Raw genomic sequence first — 18,849 nt, 5'->3', positions numbered from 1 at the left:
AAAAGGAACTTCATATTAAGCACATAGCGGGCTGTGGGGTAAACATCCCATATTATGCCAAGGGTATAGCTGCTATGGTCTCTCATTAGCATTTCTGTTGTTGGAAGGTATAAGCCTATCCATCAGGAAACAGCTGAGCTATACTAAAGCAGGTGGTCTGGTCCAGGGATCCTTTGGAGAAGATGGTTCTAGAGAGATGGGGAAAACACTGGGCTCCTTTTTCCCAGTCCTTTTGCATTTCTCATGTTCCACAAAGGTCAAACAAATTTTATAAAAGGAAATTAAAGGTAAAAACCAGCACTAAAATGCAATCACTCTATTTTGTCACATAACCCCACCAAAGCCAGGGTGTTTGGAGCTCCCCATTTCAACGAAACAGTGGATTTCATTTTTTAAAAGTCTCTGGCTATTTCATATGCAATAATTCTTCAGAAGAAGATATAATGCTGGTATTTCTTTTTTAGGAAGTAATGAATTAGATAATAATAAACTGGACACTGCTTTCTAAATCTTGAATGAATTTTTCATTGATTTCCTTTACTTACAACATGTGTGTAAGCACATGTACTATATGTGTGATTCTATCTTTAAATACATGCCTATTAAGGAGGCAAGCACGATATTTCTAGGTGCCAATTCAGAAAGTCCTCATGTAACACTTCCTTTTGCTGCCAAATGGAATAAACCCATTTTGTTTAAAACATATAGTTTCAGATACATGCAGTGCAAGTGGGAAGACTTATGTGGCAAAATTCACCTGCAGGGAATACACAAAAACTATATTTATAATAATTAATATTTGAGAGACAGCATAGCATTGTGGGTAAGCATGCTGGCTATAGTTGTAGACTGCTATGCTTGAATTCAGGTGCTACCGCCTACTACTGTACAATCTTCCTTTGCCTTGATTATCTTATCTTCAGTGGAGATTACAATAGGATTAAGTTAATATGTGTAAACTGCACTATGCACAACACATACTAGTGCTCCAAAATGGTAGTTATTATTACTTGCATAATTCTGTGCTTTGAAAGTGTTCTCACTGCATCTCACTGGGTCCTCCTAATAACCTTGCTCCTGTGAAGCAGCCTAGTGTTGTTAAAAGTATGGATTCTGGAATCAGACTGCTTAGGCTAGAAGTCTAGCTTCCCCACTTACTAACTATGCAAAGTGGTTAAATTTCTTTTCCAAAGCTTCAATTTTCTTATCTGAAAAATAGGAATGATAATAGTATCCACCTCATAGCATTATGTGTACATATGCAAAGTACCTGTAACTTAGAAGAATACCTGTAACATAGCAGATATTTAATAAATATTAGCAATTATTATCTTCATTTTAAAGATGTAAAAAATTATTTCAAAGAGGCAACTGATTTGCCTAAGGGCAATTACCTACAAAGTAATAAAGTTATAAATAAGAAAAAACCCCACCTACTAAACTCTTGTAAACTACTATGTTTACTCCAGAAAATATACAAATGTATGCATTAAGTTTAGTGTTAGGCACTGGTGGCATAAAAAGAAGACATTGCCTCTAAATGTAACAGAAATGATTTCAATATAATATGCTGAATAGAGATTTGCAGAGATCATTATGGGGTCAGGAAAAAAGGGACTTAAAATTTTTTTATTTTTATTGATTTTTGAGAGGGGGGAGGGAAAGAAGATGTTTCTAACATCTTGGCTGCCTCCTGCAGGCCCCCTCCTGTAACCAGACATACCATACCGGGAATCGAACCAGCAACCTATTGGTGCATGGGACGATGCCCAATCCACTGAGTCATGCCAGCTAGGTGAGAAAGGGACTTTTTAAAGTACAACCTAGGACCTCAGGAGATAGTGATGCCTCAGTTGGGGTCCTAAAAGGTGAGTAAGAATTAGCCAACCAAAGATTCACGGGAAGGGCAATCCACATAGAGGAAACAATGAGGAAAAAGGCACCAGAGATATGAAATAGCATGTGTGTATATGTTACAATTTAAAAAATCAGTATTAGTAGAGCATAAAATTCTAGATGGAGGGATGTAGAAAATAAGATTGAGCAATGACAGGCCAGAGGTCTTACATGCACATTAAAGAACTCAGACTTTATTTGGTTGGCAATGAAGTTTTAAGCAGGAAGTTGTAGGCAGACTGTTCTGGATGCAATATGTATGACTGATTTAGAAGGTAAGATTAGAGAGAGGCAGGAAACCTGGCTAGGAGGCAAGATATGAAGCAGGTCTGAAGTAGTGTATGAGAAGCAGAGATGGAGAGGTTTGTCCTTAGGCTACATCTATCGGGTATTGACAAAACTTGGAAAAAAGTGAGACTGGTAAAAACATTTTATAGTAGTGATACTATCAAAGCATGTTAATATAGCACCAATTTTATAGTTTTGTTTTTTTTTTATCACTTTTCTAATTGTTGACAGTTTACCTGGTATCACACATATCTTGAGTCCTACACATACTATATTAATATACGTTATGTCATTTCCTCAATTAGACTGTAAGTTCCCTGAAGACAGTAACTTTTTCTTATATTTATCTAACAGTATCTAGTTCATTCCTGAATACGTAGTAGACATACTATGAATACTTGATTAGTGAACCTTTCTTATGTTAATATAGTGTGATCTTATAAGGAAAGTACAATTCTTACTATAATAAAGCCTAATATCAGTGAGCGACATGGTTAATAACAGAAGTGATTAATTCATCTAAATATGAGAAATTCTAAAAGTAAAACATAGTCTCAGAATGGCCAATAATTAAATTTCCAAATTACTTTTATGTAAGTTTTTTTAAAAAACAAAAACTAATAATAATATCAAGTATTTCCAGAAAAGGAAGATATACCTTTAAGAAAAGTTGCTGCAATATAACTGGGAAAGAAAACCTTTTCAGAGACATGATCAAAGGATTACCATGTTCAACTTAAAGAGCAACTTACACACCTGCTGAAATATTAGTTTTCTATTAATGTTTACAGGGCACTAGACTCTTCAGTATTTTTCTTACAGCTCTTCCATGGGATGGAAAGTTGACAAAAGGTTATTTCTCTGTACCTTTTGAAAATTCTACTTTTATCTGGGGGCTGAAACTTCTTTTGTCCCTCTCTTTTGTTCTACTGTACACATTGGTGGATTTTAATTGAAGTGACTCATCATTGATGCAACTTGTGAAAAGTTCAACATAACTGGCAATTAAATGAAGGCATTTTGGAAAACATTACAACTTTTGTGTTAATGGGTGTAACCCAGAAGATGGGCCTAGTGAATATTCCCTTTTATGTATTATGACTCCACCACATTAAAACCAGATAATAAATAAACACTAAATATACTTTAAAGTGCAAGGTATTATCAAGCAGAAATCATTGATCTTGTACCTAACATGTTAACAATGACCAAACAATATTACCTATGAGTAAAAGAGTACTGTATTCTATATAAATTGTAAATTGTTTGAGCTCATTCAAAAAATATTTTCAATTTGCCTTGAACTTCTTTTCACTGCAAACAGTTATTACTAGGAACTATTGTCTCTATGAAATCCAACAATGAAAATGAAGCAAAAACAAGCTAAAAATACCTTAACAAACACCTATTTTTCTATAGAGCTGGAAAGTTGAATATTTTAAAGATAAAAGAACTTTCAAATACCCTAGATTAACATAAACATTGACTTCTTTATCTGGTTTTTAACCATGTTGCTCTCCAAGACAAAAAACTGCATGCTAATTAACACAGGTTTCATTTCGAGTGAAAGTTCAAAGAAGAAGCACACATGGGAAGGTATTACAAAGTTATGGTGACTAATTCTACCAGAGAACTACTAGGTATCTTTGTTTTCAGTGTTTTATGTGCATTTTTGTTACTCAAGGCCAACTTTTTTAGATGGCTTGAGCTCTTGGTGGGAAACATTCCCTGCCTACCTCTTATCTATCTCCACTTAAAAAAATTTTTTTTTTTTTTACTTTCAAACTCAATCAATACTCACTGTGAAAAGAAGCCAGAAAGAAATATTGCAAATGTGCAAGTCATTACCATAAGCACTGAAAATAGAATGCTTTTACAAGTTCATTTTAGCTCATTTATCTCCTCTGTGTTTACCTAACCAACCACACCTATGTTGACATAATGATTCACAGAGAAAAATAAGAACCCGTATTTAAGCATAAAGATCAACAACAAAAAATACCACCCAGGAAAATACTGTCATTGAATCAAATCATGAGTAACTCAGAAAGATGTATAAATGAATTGTCAACCTAATGGCTCAGGTGCCAGAGGATACTAATTGGAGCCAAACCTCTTGACCATCTTTGAGTTCTTGTAGCTAACAATGAGAGCACAAAAGAAGAGGCAGAGTGGGAAAGGAGAGGATCAAGGACTTGCATCAGACTCCAGCCAAGAACAAATGCCTTTCCTGAGTCAAAGGAGAGGTTGCCTCCATCATGTGCACAAGATATGAAAAGTAGCCAGACTGGGGTGGAGTGTAGGGGTACCTGAATGATGTATAAAACCATCAAACAGCAAAGTTCACCCCCTGATAAAATTAGTGTCTCAAAGCAAATACGGTTGAAGGTTAAGTATACATTGTTGCAAGTTCTCATCTAAAAATGTAAATGTCACCCCAATAAATTTAATAACATTTTAAAAAAAGATATAAACATACAGAGCCATGTGTAGATATTAAATATATGATCTAGCCCATACTTTTTTAAAAATTTCTTTATTGATTAAGGTGTTACATATGTGTCCTTATTCCCCCATTACCCCCCACCTCCCATTCATGCCCCCACCCCCCTGTTGTCTGTGTCCATTGATTAGGCTTACATGCATGCATATAAGTCCTTTGGTTGATCTCTCCTCCTTACCCCCACCCTCCCCTACCTTCCCTGAGGTTTGATGTTCTGATTGATGTTTCTCTGTCTCTGGATCTATTTTTGTTCATCAGTTTATGTTGTTCATTATAGTCCACAAATGAGTGAGATCATGTGATATTTATCTTTCTCTGCCTGGCTTATTTTACTTAGTATAATGCTCTCCATCTCCATCCACGTTGTTGCAAATGGTAAGAACTCCTTTTTTTTTTTTACCACAGTGTAGTATTCCATTGTGTAGATGTACCACAGTTTTTTAATCCACTCATCTGCTGATGGGCACTTAGGCTGTTTCCAAATCTTAGCTATGGTGAATTGTGCTGCTATGAACATAGGGGTGCATATATCCTGATTGGTGTTTCTAGTTTCTTGGGATACATTCCTAGAAGTAGGATCACTGGGTCAAATGGGAGTTCCATTTTTAGTTTTTTGAGGAAACTGCATACTGTTCTCCACAGTGGCTGCACCAGTCTGCATTCCCACTAGCAGTGCATGAGGGTTCCTTTTTCTCCGCATCCTCTCCAGCACTTTGTCATTTGTTGATTTGTTGATAATAGCCATTCTGACAGGTGTGAAATGGTACCGCATTGTTGTTTTGATTTGCATCTCTCTGATGATTAGTGACTTTGAGCAGGTTTTCATATGTTTCTTGGCCTTCCTTCTGTCTCCTTTCGAAAAGTGTCTATTTAGATCAGTTGCCCATTTTTTGATTGGGTTGTTTATCTTCTTGTTGTTAAGCTGCATGAGTTCCCTTTAAATGTTGGAGATTAAACCCTTATCGTTGATATCATTGGCAAATATGTTCTCCCATGCAGTGGGTTTTCTTGTTGTTTTACTGATGGTCTCCTTTGCTGTGCAAAAGCTTTTTATTTTGATGTAGTCCCATTTGTTTATTTCTCTTTAGTTTCCATTGCCCTAGGAGCAGTATCAGTGAAGAAATTGCTTTGGCATATGTCAGAGATTTTTCTGCCTGTGGATTCCTCTAGTATTTTTATGGTTTCTCGTCGTATGTTTAAGTCCTTGATCCATTTTGAGTTTATTTTTATGTATGGTGTAAGTTGGTGGTCTAGTTTCATTTTTTTGCATGTATCTGTCCAATTTTCCCAACACCATTTATTGAAGAGACTGTCTTGACTCCACTGTATGTTCATGCCTCCTTTGTCAAATATTAGTTGAGCATAGTGATTTGGGTCAATTTCTGGGTTCTCTATTCTATTCCATTGATCTATATGTCTGTTCTTGTGCCAGTACCAGGCTGTTTTGAGAACAGTGGCTTTGTAATGCAGCTTGAAATCTGGTATTGAGATTCCACCTACTTTGTTCTTCTTTCTCAGGATGGCTGTGGCTATTCGGGGTCTTTTTTTATTCCAGATGAATTTTTGGAGAGTTCTTTCTAGGTCTGTGAAATATGCCATTGGTATTTTAATGGGGAGTGCATTGAATCTATAGATTGCTTTGGGTAGTATGGACATTTTAATGATGTTGATTCTACCAATCCATGAACATGGCATGTTCTTCCATCTGTTTACGTCTTCCTCTATCTCTTTTTTCAGTGTCCTGTAGTTTTCCGCGTATAGGTCTTTTACCTCCTTAGTTAAGTATATTCCTAGGTATCTTATTTTTTTTGGTGTGATGGTAAATGGGATTGCTTTTTTAGTCTCTCTTTCTGTAAGTTCACTATTGGTGTATAGAAATGCCATAGATTTCTTGGCGTTAATTTTGTATCCTGCTACATTGCCAAATTCATTTATTAAGTCTATTAGTTTTTTGATGGTGTCTTTCGGGTTTTTTATGTACAAAATCATGTCATCTGCAAATAAGGACAGTTTTACTTCTTCTTTTCCAATTTGGAAGCCTTTTATTTCTTCTTCTTGTCTAATTGCAATGGCTAATACTTCCAGTACTATGTCTAACAGGAGTGGTGAGAGTGGGCATCCCTGTCTTGTTCCTGTTCTTAGGGGAAATGGTTTTAGTTTTTGCCCATTGAGTATGATGTTAGCTGTGGGTTTATCATATATAGATTTTATTATGTCGAGGTATGATCCTTCTATTCCCATCTTGTTGAGAGTTTTTATCATGAAAGGGTGTTGGATTTTGTCAAATGCTTTTTCTGCATCAATTGATATGACTATGTGATTTTTATTCTCTCAATTTGTTTATGTGATGTATCACGTTTATTGATTTGCAGATATTGTACCATCCTTGCATTCCTGGGATAAATCCTACTTGGTCCTGGTGTATGATCTTTCTGATGTAGTGCTGGATCCAATTTGCTAGAATGTTGTTGAGGATTTTGGCATCTATGTTCATGAGGGATATTGGCCTGTAATTCTCTTTCATTGTGTTGTCTTTATCTGGTTTTGGTATTAGGGTGATGCTGGCTTCATAGAAGGAGCTTGGAAGTGTTCCTTCCTCTTGAATTTTTTGCAATAGTCTGAGGAGGATAGTTTTTAGTTCTTCCTTGAATGTTTGGTAAAACTCCCCTGTGAAGCCATCTGGCCCCGGGCTTTTGTTTGCTGGAAGCTTTTTGATGACTGCTTCAATTTCTTCCATAGTTATTGGCCTATTGAGATGTTTAGATTCTTCCTGATTGAGTTTTGGAAGGTTATATTTTTCTAGGAATATGTCCATTTCCTCCAGGTTGTCCAGTTTGGTTGGAATAGAGTTGTTCATAGTATTTTTTAACAATCCTTTGTATTTCGGTGGGGTCTGTTGTTATTTCACCTCTTTCATTTCTGATTTTGTTTATTTGGGTCTTCTCTCTTTGCTTCTTGGTGAGCCTGGCTAGAGGTTCATCAATCTTGTGTATCCTTTAAAGAACCAGCTCTTGGTTTTGTTGATCTTTTTTTGTTTGTTTGTTTTTTGTTTTTGTCTCAATGTCGTTTATCTCTACTCTGATCTTTATTATTTCCTTCCTTCTGCTTACACTGGGCTTTTCTTGTTGCTCTCTTTCTAACTCTTTGAGTTGTAGGGTTAGGTAATTTATTACCATTGTTTCTTGTTTTTTTGCAGTAGACTTGTAGAGCTATGAACTTCCCTCTCAAGACTGCTTTCGCTGTGTCCCATAGATTTTGGATTGTTGTGTTTTCATTGTCATTTGTTGCCATGATGTTTTTTATTTCTTCCTTGATCTCTCTGGTAACCCAGTAATTGTTTAATAGCATGCTGTTTAGTCTCCATGTGTTTGATTTTTTTGGATTGTTTTTATTGTAGTTGATTTCCAGTTTTATGCCACTGTGATCTGAGAAGATGCTTGATATGATTTCTATCTTCTTGAATTTGAAGAGACTTTGCCTATGCCCCAACATATGGTCTATCTTTGAAAATGACCCATGTGCACTTGAGAAGAATGTATATTCTGTGGGCTTTGGGGTGAAATGTTCTGAAGATGTCAATTAATTCCATCTGGTCTAGTGAGTCATTTAGGATTGATGTTTCTTTGCTGATTTTTTGTTTAGAGAATTTGTCCAATGGTGATAGTGGGGTATTAAAGTCTCCTACTATGATTGTATTGCTGTCAGTCTCTCCTTTGATATCCTCCAGGAGACTTTTTATGTATTTGGGTGCTTCTGTATTGGGTGCATATATGTTTACCAGAGTTATTTCTTCTTGTTGGATTGCTCCCTTTAGTATTATGAAGTGGCCTTCCTTATCTCTTGTTATGTCCTTCACTTTGAGATCTAATTTGTCAGATATAAGTATTGCTATCCCAGCTTTTTTTTCATTTCCATTCGCCTGAAAACCCTTTTCCATCCCTTCACCCTCAGTCTGTGTGTGTCTTTTTTTCTGAGGTGGGTTTCTTGAAGACAGCAGATATATGGGTCGTGTTTTCTTATCCTATCCGTTACCCTTTGTCTTTTGGTTGGGGCATTTAATCCATTTACATTTAAAGTTATTATTGACAGGTACTTATTTGTCGCCATTTTTATTTTTTTACCCCTGTGTTCCTTCTTCGCTTCCTATTTCTTTTTTTTTACAGCAGACCCTTTAGCATTTCCTGCATTGCTGGTTTGGTGGTAATAAATTCCCTTAGTCCTTTTTTGTCTGTGAAGCTCCTGATTTCACCTTCAATTTTGATTGATAGCCTTGCTGGGTACAGTATTCTTGGATTCAGACCCTTCCTTTGCATGACTTTGTATATTTCATTCCATTCTCTTCTGGCCTGATGAGTTTCTGTTGAGAAATCAGTTGCTAGTCTGATGGGGGTTCCTTTGTAGGTAACTTTCTGTCTCTCTCTGTCCACTTTTAAGATTCTTACTTTGTTGTTGGTGTTTGCCAATTTAATTATAATGTGCCTTGGCGTCGGTCTTTTGGGGTTCATTTTGCTTGGGACTCTGTGACCTTCTTGGATTTGTGTGGGTTTTTTCTTCCCTATATCAGGGAAGTTTTCTGTCATTATTTCTTCAAACAGGTTTTCTATTCCTTGCTCAGTTTCCTCTCCTTCTGGAACCCCTATTATGTGGATGTTGTTTTGTTCCGTGTTGTCCCAAAGTTCCCTTAGGCTCTCCTGCTTTTTAATTTTTTTTTCTAGAAGCTGCTCTACTTGGGTATTTTTTCCTACCTTGTCTTCTAGCTCACTGATGCTTCTTCTATTCTACTCTTGATGCTTTCTATTGAGTTCTTTACAGCAGCGATGTCATTTTTCATTTCTTCTTGGTTCTTCTTCATTTCCTCTTGGTTCTTACTCATATTGTCGAATTTGTCTTCCATTTTTTTCAGCCACCTTATGACCATTTCTCTGAATTCTTTCTCTGGCAGGTTGCTTGCCTCCATTTCGTTTACTTCCTTTTCTGGTGATGCCTGCTTTTCTTTCATATGTGGGCTGTTTCTTTGTCTCCCCATGGTCTCTCTTCTCTGGGTGTCTGGTTATGTAGTTCTCTCTCCTTATCCCAGGCGAAATCTGACCTTTCCGTGGTGGAGTGTAGAGTTCCTCTGAATCCACGTGTTTGTGCCAATTGGGGACTGGTGCTCTGGGGTTTGCAGCTGTTCTGTGGGTGCCGCAGTTGTAGATTTTCAGGCTTCCGATAATATCCACTTTCCCCTTCAAGATGGCGCGGTCTCCGCGTCCGAGCCGGTGGCTCCGTGAGGGAACCCAGCAGCAGTGAGGGCTGCCCGGTCAGGGGAGCCCCGTCCAGCAATCCCCCACCTTCTCCTGGAGTATAGCTGTCCCTTAACTCTCCAACAGACACTCCCCATGTGACCCTCAGCTGCTCTTTCTATATGCTCTGGGAAAAGGCTCAGGACACGTCTATTCCGCCGCCATTTTTTTTTCTCCTCTAGCCCATACTTTTGACTTTATATGGTTATCTATATAGTTTTATTCCCAAATTATCTGAATACTTTGAATCTACTTGCATTTCTCAATAGTGTTAATTTTAAAAAATATATATTTTATTGATTTTTTTATAGAGAGGAAAGGAGAGGGATAGAGAGTTAGAAACATTGATGAGAGAGAAACATTGATCAGCTGCCTCCTACACACCCCCTACCAGGGATGTGCCCACAACCAAGGTACATTCCCTTGACCGGAATCGAAACTGGGACCCTTCAGTCTGCAGGCCAATGCTCTATCTCTGAGCCAACAGGTTAGGGTAATAGTGTTAATTTTTATAAAATGCTTGTATTATGCATATGGCTAATGTTCCCTAGAAATTGAAATGTAATTAAAGAAAAAATTTTGGGTACTGTACCTTTTTTATTTTTTTAATCCTCACCTGAGGATATTTTTCCATTAATTTTTAGAGAGAGTGGAAGAGAGAGGAAAAGACAGAAAGAAATATCGATGTGAGAGAAACACATCGATTAGTTGCCTCCTGCATGTGCCCTGACCAGGACCTGGGCCAGGGAGGGGCCCAGGCCCCTCGGAAGGGGCCTGCAACTGAGGTACATGCCCTTGACCAAAATCAAACTGCAGGTTGACGCTCTATCCACTGAGCCAAACCAGCTAGGGCATTACTGTACCTTTTAAATATGATTTTCTTTGAATGCTTTATGTCTTATAGCTTAAATTCTATATTATCATTTGTAACAGAAAAATATGTAGAGTACATATATAAGAGTACATATTTTGTAAGAATACATGTTTTCAATTCTTGAGTGTATAGGTGGGAGTGGAATTGTTGGGTCATATGGTAATTCTATAACTTTCTGAAGAACCACTAAACTGCTTATCACATCAACTACACCATTTTATATTAACATTAGCTATGCACAAGGGTTCCAATTTTTCTATATCCTTACCAACATTTGTTATTTTCCTTTTTAAAAAATTATTATAGCCCTGGTGGTTTGGCTCAGTGGATAGAGTGTCAGCCCTGGGACTGAAGGGTCCTGGGTTTAATTCTGGTCAAGGGCATGTACGTGCAGGCTCCCCTGCCCCAGTCGGGGCACCTAAGATAGGCAACAATTGATGTGTCTCTCTCTCAACTATGTTTCTTTCTTTCTGTCTCTCCCCTTCCTTTCCACTCTCTCTCTGAAAAAAAAATTTTTTTTCAATGGAAAAAAATATCCTTGGGTTAGGATTAACAACAAAATTTATAGCCACCCTCGTGGATGTGAAGTGATATTTCATTGTGGTTTTTGTTTTGCATTTCCCTAATAATAAACGATGTTGACCACCTTTTCATGTGCTTATTGTCCATTGCCTATTCAAGTCCTTTGCCCATTTTTAAATTGGATTGTCTGTATTTTTGTTGTTGAGTTGTAACAATTCTTTATATAGTCTGGATACTAGACCTTTATCAGATATATGATTTGCAAATATTATCTCCCATTCTTTAGATCGTCTTTTCATTACCTTTTTTTAATATATTTTATTGATATTTTACAGAGAGGAATGGAGAGGGATAGAGAGTCAGAAACATCGATGAGAGAGAAACATCGATCAGCTGCCTCCTGCACAACCCCCACTGGGGATGCACCCGCAACCAAGATACATGCCCTTGACCAGAACCCAATCTGGGACCCTTCAGTCTGCAGGCCAATGCTCTATCCACTGAGCCAAACCGGTTAGGGTCTTTTCATTATCTTGATAGTGTCCTTTCATGTACAAATTTTTAAGCTCAGTGAGGTCCAATTGATCTATTCTTTCTTTTGTTGCCTGGGCTTTTGGTGTCATATCTAAGAATCCATTGCCAAATCCAAGATCATAAAGACTGACACCTAAGTTTTCTTCTAAGAGTTTTATAGTTTACATTTAGGTCTATGATCCATTTTCAGTTAATTTCTGTATATGGTTTGAGGTAGGAGCCCAACACCATTCTTTTGCATGTGGCTATCCAGTTGTCCCACTACCATTTGTTGAAGAGATTATATTTTCCTAGTCTTGGCATTATCAAAATTCAGTTGACCATGGACATATGGGTTTATTTTTGGACACTCAATTCTTTTCCATTGAAATATATATATATATATATATATATATGTATATATATATATATATATATATATTCTTATGCCCCCATGCTTTCTTTCTTTTTTTAAAAAATAAATTTTTGTTGATTTCAGAGGAAAGGAGAAGAGAGAAAGAGAAGCATCAATGATAAGAAAGTATCATTGATGGGCTGCCTCCTCATGTCCACACTGGGGATCGAGCCTGAAACCTGGGCATGTGTCCTGACTGGAAATTGAACCGTAACCTCCTGGTTCATATGTTGACACTGAACCACTGAGCCAGACCGGCCAGGTCACCATGCTTTCTTAATGATACAGGCTCATTACTTTCAGTATGAATTTGCCTTCAGAGTACACTGAAATAAATTCAATTTTTAACAATATTTTTATTAATGAGAGAGAGAAGTGAACTTTATTATGAAGGCAATTGGAAGGCAGTAAAGGTTTTTGCTTGAATAAGTGATGTGATTAGTCCTGTTTAGGAGAATAACATAAGTGCTTTGCAGAGCAGTGCTGGTGGTAGGCTGAGGCAGAGTTAGGAAGTTAGTTTTTAATCTGTGTATGAGATGATGGGGAGTAGGCAAGTAAGTCATAAGGAAGTTATAGTGTATAGTCTTTGTGATGCTTAACTTTTGACTACTATGAAGGAAGAAAGTGACAGGGTTTTCAGATCACATTACCTCAAAATATGGCCCACTGGCATACTGAATATTTTAAGTTGAAGGAATTGGAGAAACAGCATGTACAGGAAGAACTTTCTGACCTTCCCTTGAAGCAGGTCATAAGACCCTCACATGAGCAGTGCCCTCTGCATACTTGGAAGAAAGGAGCATCCTTATCTCTGAAGACAGAGGGACATAGAGAGGAATCTGAATAAACAGGCCTTACTAAGTTTCCCCAGTTTACTGCACTCAGCATATATTAATTTTGTGCTATCACACTTTCCACAACTGTCCACTCTTCATCACATCTCGCATAAAATCACTCGGATTTCATCGCTTCTTTGGGTCTTCATTTCCTTAGGAAGGCTCCCATGTCATATAAAATTTATATAAAATAGATTTGTATGATTTTCTCTTGTTAATCTGCCTTGTTACAGGAGCCCCAGCTGAGAACTTGGAATGGTAGGGGAGAAGATATCTTTTCCTCCCCTACAAAGGCATAAAGACAGCACAGGTTTTATGGTCACTAGAGTCCCAACTGTGACTCCACCATTTTCCAGCTTGCTATGGGCAAGTTCCTTAATGTTTTTAAATGCTATCCTAACACAGATCCGTTCCTATTAATATCACAGAGTTAATGTGAAGTACTGAGATAACATGAATGCTATTCAATAAAGGTCAGTTTTCTTATTTTCCTTCCCCTCCCAGGTTCTTCACTATAATTTTGATGGTTGAGTTTGTCATATAACTAAATGTCCTTGAGATTTAGCATTATTAAACTAATCTTTTTAGGTTGTAGTTAAGGGTTGATGAGAAAATAGTGACCCTGTCTCTTCGCTTTGAGCTCAACACAATTATTTTCTAAAATTTTCACTTTAGTATTACAGCTAAATGGTACTATTTAATGTAAATTCCACACTTTGGTTCATGCTGCCCCTCTGTTTGGAATACTCTTCTTCTGTGCCTTCCAATTGGCTGGTGTAGCCTATAAGACACAACTGAAATGTCAGTTTCTTCAGGAAGGGTATTCCCCCCTACACCAAGTGAGTTTTGCCTTCTCTTTGTGTTCCCGTATTACCATATTATACAATGTAGTAAATGCAATGATAAAGCACACTGTGTTATAATTACCTGTTTGCTTGTTAGCTTCCCCCTAAACACTACAAAAGGGCAAGAACTGTGTATTATACTAGTAGATTATGTCAGTGTTTCCTCAGTTCTCATCCTGGGTCTAGTACATAACATTTAATAAATATTTATTGAATAAAGAAAACAAATTTTAAAAACCATCCACCACCCATTCCAAGTGCTTGCAAATTATACCCATTTTTCTGTCTTAAATCTATCATGTCCTACCTACCAGTCTGTCTTTCTCTTCAGAGAAAGAATGGTTCTGAAGAAACTGATCCTATATAATAAAAGTCTAACATGCAAATTGTCCCCTCGACTGGGAGTTGGACCAGGAGGTGGGGCCAGCCAGAACTGCCGAGGCCCCTCCCCCTGGCCGGCCCCGCCCTGGCCGGTAGCAGGCAGCTGGGGGAAGGGAGGCCCCAGCCAGCAGCTGGCAGCCGCTAGGGACCCTGCACATGCACAAATTTCGTGTACTGGGCCTCTAGTCTTAGAATAAAAAACCTGCATTGCAGCTTGCCCCCCGCCCCACTATTAGCTGTGAAAAATTGGGCAAGTCATTGAATCTTGTGGCCCTTGTTTCTTCATGTGCAAGATCAAAATAACTGGCTTTGTAACATGGCTTAAATAACATGAAATATAAAAGAACCTTACATAGTATCTGTCACATAGTGAGTTTCCCTCACTTATTACTCATTTTTCTCTTTTGTTAAAAATTTAAGTAAGAATATAGCTGGATGTGAAAAAGGACGTTCCATGAAAAACTGGGGTCTTTCATGCAATTAACTAGATTATTGCAAACATCCAGAGAACTCTGTAAAACTGCTTTTATTTTAGGTTCTAATTGTTATCTCTAGCACCAGAATGAACCTGTTAACAAAAATAAAACAAAGTAAAACACCCAACCTCAAAGTCATTGCCAGTCATAAATAACTTGAAAGTTATTTAAATGAAGATATATTGCCGCTATAATGGGGTGCTGTCTATAAATCAGGAATGAAAACAAACAAATAAAAGAGCCATTAATGTGAAATGCTGACAAATCTGTGTTTTCAAAGGTCCTGTGAAGCTCTAATAAAGTACACATTCATGGTGTCTCCCCAATGCCACAACGAAAGGAACATGCTTAAAGCTGCCTGAATGTAGTGAATTTAGAGGTGGATGCTTGCAGAGTGAAGAAAAATTTTCACCCTCAACAAAGAAAAACCGTGGCTGGTATTTTAGTGAATGAACTGTAGTCCTCCAGGAACCAAAGCTCCTAACATCTTTCTCACAAACTCACCGCGGGAGGCTTTAGAAAGAACACGTTAGTGTGATGCTGCCACCTACAGCCAGAATTTTTCATCTGCTTCACTAAAACAATGAAAAAGAACAATTCTAGGCCACAGCATACATTTTAGTAATCTTTTAGGTTGCTTAATTGAATAAGAAGGTCCTCTTTAGCTCCAAAAGAATTTTTGCCTGACGTTTCTTCTGGTTAACAAGGAACCTATTTTAGTTTCACTTCAAGAGAAATCTTATACAGAAGATACTTCCACCTCATACGAGTTTCCTGAATTTTTACAGCACACATTTCTTTCAGATGGTATTACTGCTAGAAACATTTTTTAAAATTACTTTTGTATATGCTAATGATTATGTAGACTCACTTTAGAGTGAAGTTATAAACAGTCAGAAATAGGCAGGCCCTTGGGGGTGCTGATTCCAGACCTTCCCAGCTCTGCTCCCTGACCACCTTGCGTGGCTTTTGCCTTTTCCCTCCTGTTTTGACAGCAAGCAGAAGGAAATAAGATAGCAGCAGAGGGCATCCGTCTTTTTCCTAGAGAACAATGCTGCCTTATAGGTAGCATCCCACTAATATGTAAATCACATTTATAAAACACAGAACAGTCCCAATTTTATAAAGATGAATATCATGCTCTCTATTTCTAGTCTCTACCTTGTTAACAAGTTTGGTTGTTTTCAGCTAAAGTAATTCGATTCAGCTAATTGTACCACATATTTTTATGAATTTTTCTTATGTCTCATTATGAGCCATCTTATTATCCTCAAGCTAAGTTCACTTCTCATATATCTCAGTGCTCACTTAAAAACAAAATAAAAATCAGTGTTCATAATCTCTCTCAAATATCCTAATATGAGTTAGCTTATTTAGACTCTTATCGTGTTTCAGTGTATTTTAGATTAAGAGTTCAACGAGTTTCCCAAATGTGGATCAAGGTATCATAAAAAAATGTATAAGTTATATAAAAATATTAATTTGTTGGTATCTTTCCAAGGGAAAGATTACATACAATTACTTGATATTATACAACTACTTTTGGTCATCAGAAGCAGCCATATAATTAGACCATCCTTTACTCTCATTTGGCAGATGAGAAAAATAAGACATGAAAAGGTTACACGACTTAGTCATTTCAAGACTTAGAAGAGAAGGTCTGATCATTAAGGTCTGTACTGAGGTCCTAGCAAGAATGTTAGGCCTCTGCTTTTTTACTTCAAATTTCCCATCTGTAAAATAGGTATCAATTTCTCAAACTGAACAGTAAGAGAATAATTTATGACAACTCATACAATTCCCAAGAGATAGACTGGGGAAGAAAAATGAGATGCTGCCCAGCCAGTGTGGCTCAGCAATTGAGCATCAACCCAGGAACCAAGAAGTCACCGGTTCGATTCCCGGTCAGGGCACATGCCCAGTCTGCGGGCTCATGCAGGAGGCAGCTGATGATCAATGATGTTTCTCTCTCTCTCTGGCTTAAAAAAAGATCAATAAAAACATATATTTATTTTTAAAAAAGATGAGATGCTATCTTGGAAAGTTTAAAAGAAAAGGTTTTATCTAAACTTACAATGATAATGTTTTGTTTTTATATCTTCAGTAGTAAAAGTTACTAAAAAGTCACTCAGTGTAGGAGTAAGTTATTCAGCTTGTTTATAAAATAGTTAAGAAAAGATTACTAGCAAGCTTATTGTAAAGGCTTAAATAGAAAAATCTAATTAACTCTTCCACAATCAATCTTATGAAATACTTGGGATAAAACATATATGTCTCAGTTATAATTTTTTATCACTTTTAATTATACCTATGCTTTCTCAAAATACCAGCTTTTTTTTTTTTTTCATAGCTTGAACAGAAAAGACAATTATTATCCCTCTATCGCCTTCAGATATTTTTGGTCTGGGCATGATATATAATCATCCGTTTGAATTCTAAGTCAACAGAGGGAGGAAATATTTTAAATGACAAATATTTAAAATAAATTCAGAAACATATGAATTCCTCAACCTCTTATTCAGCTTTCATTGTATTGCAAAACCATCAAACATACACACTTTTAATTTTTCTATTTTTGTAAACCAAAGATTTGGTAGATGGGTTTTTTTTAAATGTTTTTATTGATTTCAGAGAGGGAGACAGAGATAGAAACATCAATGATGAGAGAGAATCATTGATTGGCTATCTCCTGCACGCCCCCCACTGGGGATCAAGCCGGAAACCTGGACATTTGCCCTGACTGGGAATCAAACTGGTGCCCTCTTGGTTCATGGGTTGATGGTCAACCACTGAGCCACACCAGTTGGGCTAGATTTCTAATTAAACCGAAAATGTGCCCATAATACAGCCAATTATTTTATTAACTCTGAACAATTCAAAATTTTACAACAGAACAAGGTCTTGAATGAAAAAAGAATCTATACATAATACCAAATCTACTAAAAAGGAGCAAGTAACTGGTATATTGTCTAGACACTTTCATTTGTTTTTCAAATACAATCTATGGTGATGATTGTACAACTGTGCATACTAAAAACCACTAAATTATACTTTAAGGGGGTTAATTTTATGATATGTGAATTATACCTCAATAAAACTTATTTTTTAAAAATATAACCCAAAGTTCTGTAAAACAAAAATCCTCCTAGGAAATAATATATGTGTTTTTTCCATGTTAGCGTCATATTTAAGCATATATACAAAAATGAAATAAGCAAAAAAGTGTTCACAGCAGCTCAGATAAGGAGATGTTATCATTTAGAGGATATGATCTGTGCTATAGTTACGAACCCCAAATTCTTATCTCAAAGATTTGTGTGAAATTCCCACTGAAACCAGTGACCATTACACTACAAAGCTTAGGGCATAATTTGGCACATTCTGCCATATACTTATATTTTTAAAGGATTCTTTGTTATAACTTTCATCTGTTTTTGTTTAACTGACAAAAGGATCAAGCAAAAGTTATGCTCTTGTCGTGATATTTCTTTAAAGTAAATCTGGATAGAAACATGAAAGTTAACCCAATATAGCCATATAGATTTAAATTCACTGAAAGCTTCTGGAAATAAATGTAACAGGCACTTTCCATTTGGATTCTGAAAGGAGGAGGAGTTAGAAGGTTCATTCTTTTCTAGAAAAAAATAGTTTTGATAGCATCAAAGAATCTTAGAGTCAGAAGCACTTTAGAGATAATCTGTTTAAATCCAGGGCCCTCCTTGATGAAGAAATAGAGGCACAAAGAGGTTAAGTAATTTGTGCAAGGTCACATAGTGTGTGAGTGAAGGAGTAAAGTAGAGAATGGGCCTCAGTTCCCTAACCAAGGCTTTTCCTCCTCTCCTTCATTAGACTACTGTCAACTGGGGAAAATAAAAATTGTTAGGTGTTCCCAGTTAAAAAAATTATATGTAGATGAGATTTTGTAATTCATCTCATAATAAAGAAAATTGTATATGGAGAGTTCGGGGGTGGGGGTGAAGGAAAGGGTCAAACAGCAATCACATCACTTTCCAAATGC

The sequence above is a fragment of the Plecotus auritus genome, assembly GCF_963455305.1.
Source record: "Plecotus auritus genome assembly, chromosome: 7".
Classification (NCBI taxonomy): domain Eukaryota; kingdom Metazoa; phylum Chordata; class Mammalia; order Chiroptera; family Vespertilionidae; genus Plecotus; species Plecotus auritus.
Note: the sequence above shows the minus strand (reverse complement) of the source record.